Genomic DNA, 6,230 nt, shown 5'->3' with positions numbered 1-6,230 from the left:
TAAGAATAACAAAATGGCAATACTACATATGTCTCAACAATTACTTAAAATGTAAATGGATTAAATGCTTCAATCAAAAGACATTGGGTGGCTGAATGTATAAGAAAATAAACCCTTACATATGCTGCCTGCAAGAGACTCACTTCACATCTAAAGGCATACATAGACTGAAGGTAAAGGGATAGAAAAAGATATTCATGAAAATGTAAATGACAACAACGAGAAGAGGTAGGGTAGCAATACTTATACAAGACAAGATAGACTTTAAAACAACGTCTATAACGAGACAAAGAAGGACTCAGCAATCCCACTTCTGAGTAATTATCTTAAGAAACCCAAAACACTACTTCAAAAGGACATGTGAATCCATATGTTCATTGCTGCATTATTTATAATAGCCAAGATATGGAGGCTACCTGGGTGTCCATAAGTGGATGAATGGGTAAAGAAGAGGGGGTACATATATAAAATGGAATATCACTCAGCCATAAAATGAATAAAATCCGACCATCTGCAACAACATGGATGGATCTAGAGGGTAGAGGGCTGAGTGGAGTAAGTCAGACAAAGTCAAATGTCATATGATTTCACTTATACGTGGATTCTAGAGAACAGGATAAACAACAGAAACAAGCTCATAGGTACAGAGAACATTTTAATGGTTGCCAGATTGAGAAGGGGAGTTGATGGATAGAAGAAGGGGGCAGGGGATTAAGAGGTACAAATTGGTAGTTTCAAAATAGTCATGGGGATATAGAATATAGCATGGAGAATATATTCAGTAGCATTATAATAACTATGTATGGTATACTGGATAGGTACTGGATTTATCAGGGTAATCGCTTTATAAGTTAGATAAATGTCTACTCACTGTGTTGTACACCTGAAACCAATATAATATTGTATGTCAACTATAATTGAAAAATATATGTATATATATATTTTTAAAAAAGAAAATTTTCTGCAACTGGCAGGGCCTTTCTCAGAGTTATCCTGAAATTTTGATACATTCTGGTCCTGGTTGTCCATGAAGGATAAATATGGAAATGGTATGATTCATATGCCACAAGCCTTGTCTTTTGCTTTGCCCTGAAGCTGGCCAAGCATGTAATGATAGGCATTGTGAGTCAGTCATGACCCAGAAACTTTAAGAGAGCTTGGATGGTGGGCAGGGTAGAGCTGAGGGGCTGAGGTAAAGGCATTGTGAAGGAGATGGGTGATGGCTATGCCTGGCATATAGTAGATACTCAACAAAAAAATACTCTCTAAAGGGATGGCTTAGATGATCTTGAAGAAGGAGAAAGAGAAGGAAAAGGTTGAGCCTTCTAGAGCTCATACTAACAAAGGAGCAGGAAAGCAGCACAGAGAAGGGGATTCTCTCTTAAGCATCTGCCTGTTCCTCTGTCCTCTAAAAGTTCCTTCCTATCAGAATTTCAGGGGCATTCTCCTGGCCACCCTTTTTCTTCCTCCTTAGATCAACCCTCGGACAGAAAATAGCTCCAGTGAAACCTCAATGTCATCCAAAACAGACAAACAGAGAAAGAATGAATTGTGGCAACTCTGTCCCTAGCCATTAATATGGAAAAATTATAATGTGAGATAAACTGCTGAAAACATCTAACTCTATGATCTAACTCTGTGACCTAAGTCAATTCTATATACACACAATAACATCGTGCCCTCCGATGACATGATTTTTGCATCCATGGTACTATTAATATCATCAAGGGCTTTCCTAAAACATCTTGTTAAATGAGAATTTGATCTCATCATATTGTCTCTGTGCTCAAATGAATGTCTAAGACTAAGCTACTAATAGTTTCTAAAAGCATGTATCAAAGTCATGCTGCTTCTTCACCCCACAGCACATAAGTACATCCCAGGAGCATTCTTGGTGGGTAGGCTCATGTCCACTGTTTACTTCATCGTGTAGCATGAAGGGAAACTGGTCCAAATGCACTAGTGTCATTGAATGGACACTGGTCTCCGTTTTCCCGTTTCTCAAAGAACCAAATTGCTCTCTCTTTTGATTCTCTCAAATAACATTCTCCCAGGACCACATTTAAACTTACGAAGGTATATACGGACAACTAGTTACTCCAAGAGCTCAAGGCCAGACAGCCTTTCCTTGGATCGCCACATGGGTCTGTGCTATTCCACACTCAACAATCCTATTCAAAGTTTTAATTTAAAAACTGCTTCTCCACCTCTCAAATGTTAACTTGCATACAATTCGTTTGAGCAGAACTCACCCTTCCTGTAGCGACTTCATGCACTCCTAAAGGCCTATGATTTCTAATAAATATATAACCTTCCTTTCACCATCGTCTCCCTTATAAACGGAAATTCCAAAAAAGCTTCTGGCTGTTTAAACCCAGGGAGCAGAGATCTAGCATTAAATTTCCTGTGAAGAAGCAAGACATCCGTGGGTATCATCTGCCTGGTGACCATTAGTCCTTCCCTTTCAGCTGCCTCTCTAGTATCTCTCTCCTCTGTGTGTCTTACGAGGGGGCTCCATTTCGCCCCTAGGAAGGGTCCATGGCAGCGCCGATGGTTGCCTGACACCCAGCACAGGGAAGGCAGCAGCATGTGCTGAGAGGTAGTTCAGTGTACGTGCATCGAAATGCACTCTTGAGTGCAAAACCTGGCCCTGCCACTTAGCATTCTGGTGTTTGGTGAACTACTTTTCTTTGTGCTTTGGTTTCTTCATCTGTAAAACCGAGAGAAAAATAATATCTAGGAACCATTATTTCATTTGATCAGGCTCATTCGCTACCTCTACTGGACCTAGTTTCTTTCCTCTGTTTTTGTTATTGTCTTCTTAATTTGCAAAACAAAATATCTATTTATTATTTTCTCCTCCTCCTTCTCCTCCTTCTCCTCCTCCTCCTTTTCTTCTTTACAGTAGAAAAGCTTTATTAGAAGGGCAAGTACACTTCCAGACATGGAAGCAGGCCTGAGCAAGAGAAGTGTGGCTCAAAAGTCTCCTATTTATTATTTTCTGATCACACTTGATTCTTGGTGCTTCAAAATTCGTAGGAGACTTGCCTGCTCTTGGTAGTTCCTGAATTTACAAATTCTTTAAAAGGTATGAATCTGCTTTGTAGTTCACTTTGAAAGATTCCAGGCATCTAGGAGGTATTAACTGTTGATGCTTTTGATTTCAACTTCTCTACACTTGATTATTTGAGATTAAGATGAGTTTCTATTTGAAAAAGCTCCAAGATAACTATACTTCTGGCCTATCTTCTACCCCTAGAAGTATACGTAAAAATAGTGTAAAAGAAAGCTTTGGTCTCCGTAATTATCAGATAGTGTAAAGGAAAGCTTTGGTCTCCATAATTATCAGTGAATAAAGCAAAAAATGAAATCCAGAATGTTCTACTTGAAAGAAAGTTGTCTTAGATCCTAGAATCTTGCAAAATGAATAGATGGAAAGGAATGGTCCTAAAGAAGTGATTTAAGCAGAAGATAATTCTAAGTTGTTCTAAGTTCTAAGTAATAACTCCCTTGAACTTGATGATACATTTGTAAAAACTTTTAAGAGTAGGAGCAAGTGAAGAAAGAGAAAGGAAATTTTGGGGATTGTATAAAATCATAATATATGTGGAATGTTCACAGTGTGTACAACATTCAAGATGCCAGAAAATGACAAAGATATTAGTTTTGTCATCTTCAAGAATAAAGATCAGAAGGAAAACCATAGTAAGGATGGCAGCTTTTGTAGCTCTCCAACTCTCCAGATTCCTGGCTGTCTATTTTCTTGACACATACTTGTTCCAATGGTGAGTTACATTAGTTATATAAAAGACAAAGACACATTAACTCCCTGCTGTGTACAGATTTCTGTACTGCCTTGTGGCTCTGTACTAGAGGTTACACCTTCTGGAAGAGAGCAAGAATATAACTAGAGTTGAGAGAGAACTCCTTGCTCAGATAAGAATCTTCTCTATAGCATCCTTGAAAGATGGCTGTTGGCCTAGGCAATATCCTTCAAGAGCACTTGCTATTGTACTTTTGGAGACAGTCATTCCATTCTATTTCACTTATCTTTTTAGGGATGAAAGCAATCATATTCTTCAAATACTGTGTTAATGAAATACAGAATGTTTGGAATGTTGAATAAGCAATGACTTTTTATTTTATCTCCTCTTTCTATGCTTTATGATTATTTCATTTTTCATTACTTGATACATTTCCAAACTCACATTAGTAGCTCCCTAATTATATTTGAGAAACATCTTACAGAGAAAATAGAAATAAACACAAATTCAGTTGCATAGCAGAGAGGACTTGGGAGTGCAAGAAATAGCTGAATGCTGTATCCTAGATTATAAAATAGCATCATGTTGGTGCAAAGCATAAGGTCCTGCTTCACTGTAGAACAAAAGCAATTCATGGAGCTAAAGACTTTCTGTTCCACGTCATTTGCAAAGTAGGCTTTGATCTAGGCAACTATCAAGCAGGTGTAATTGCTCAGAGACTTACAGCCTTTAAATATATCAATAAGGTTTTTAAATATTTATGCAGCCTTTTTCAAGGAGAAACAAAACCCATTGAAGCACAAAAACTATGTTTTACGTATTCATATATTTGTAAAACAGAGAATGCATGCTGTGTTCAGTTACATCCTGAGTCCCTGCCTTTTGCTGAGTGTCGTAATTATCAACTCACCAGGAGCACACACGCCTGTGTGCAGTCAGCTGGGTTTATTGGTTATGGCAGTGAAGGAGAAGGACACCACGGGAGCCCTCAGTAAGAGGGTGTTAGAAAGGATATGATTTGGGCTTGTGTTAGATGATTTGATGGGGGGTTCAATGAAGAGGTAATTCTATGACTAGGTATCTTTTTTTTTATCTTCTGGTTTTATTTTTTCAATTTATTTATTTTTAATTATTTAATGACACCACATATTAGAACCCCTTTACCCCATCTACTTCCTTCTTCCTCCCTTCCCCCCTACCAAATGGGCATCTTAATAAATCTTATTTAAAAGGAGGAACAACTAAACCTACAATAGGTAAGAAGCAGCAACCACTCAAATTAGCTGGGAGAGAGGAATGTTTGGTCATTTCCATGGTTTAGAAAATGTTCATGTTTTGTCTGTGTTCAGACATGACTATGGAGTGGTCTTGTTTTTGTTTGGATCCATCACAGTCCCAGAGTGGCCTTGCCTTGTCTGATGTTGAGGTTCTGTGATATGGTTTGTTTAGGAGAACAAGAAGGCCTAGCTTTGAGAGTCAGGCCAGATCCTAGCAACATGGAGGTCTAGGTGAGAGTGGAGGCCAGCTCTGGATACCAGGACACTTTTTCCTTTCTTATAACTTTATCTATCTATCTATCTATCTATCTATCTATCTATCTATCTATGCAGATGCCATGTTTTTTTTTTCATTCCTGCTATTCCCAATATTTATATATAGCCTAGCATTTTAGAAGGTGTTCAATAAATAATCTTTAAATGAATGAGTGTACAAAGGAACGAAGGGATGAACGGCTTATGATATTCTTTAAGAGTCTTTTATGTCAATTATATTTTAAAAAGTTAAACAAAATGAAAAGAGTTTATGTCTTCTTAGTGTAGACGGATAGAAAGATGAGTCAGACAGATCCAATTTGGAGACTGTCTTACCTTGAGGAATGAATATTAATCATAGGGTGACCACAGAGCCTAAGCTATCTGCCCAGGTCCAGTTCATGCCTGTTGTCTCATGTTAATTATTAACAGTACCTTCTTTCATTCTCAAATATTCTGTGGTCTTGATGGAAAAATATACAATCACTCTAATCATAGAAGGGAATACGGCTTCATAATAACAATCTGTGGCTACCAGTCATGAAAGTTCCTAAATAAAGGGTGACAAAAGAGAGGACTGCAAATGCTTTCTAGGGCCTCTTTCTGCTCTCAAGTTCTTAGAGTCCATGGAGACATTTAAAGGGGCAAATAGGAAATGGGCTTATTCTAAGCAATATTACTGAGGGCCACTTAAAAACATGATTAACTCTCAAGAGTCTGTCCCAATATGGTAATTGGGCGTATGTATAACTAACATCTGTCACATTTATTCCATCATATTAGCCTTCTTAATTATACTATTATTCTATTAAAATACATTTATATTCTTTGAGTATATTTTGTTAGAGAATGAACAGAGATGACCTACAATTTACTATGGGTAATCCCATGTCGATAATTAAAATGGCACTTATAAGTTCACCTCAATCCTCAG

This window comes from Rousettus aegyptiacus, unplaced genomic scaffold (assembly GCF_014176215.1).
Source record: "Rousettus aegyptiacus isolate mRouAeg1 unplaced genomic scaffold, mRouAeg1.p scaffold_m13_p_12, whole genome shotgun sequence".
Taxonomy (NCBI): Eukaryota; Metazoa; Chordata; class Mammalia; order Chiroptera; family Pteropodidae; genus Rousettus; species Rousettus aegyptiacus.
The sequence above is the reverse complement of the archived record's forward strand: the minus strand, read 5'-3'. Positions refer to the sequence as shown.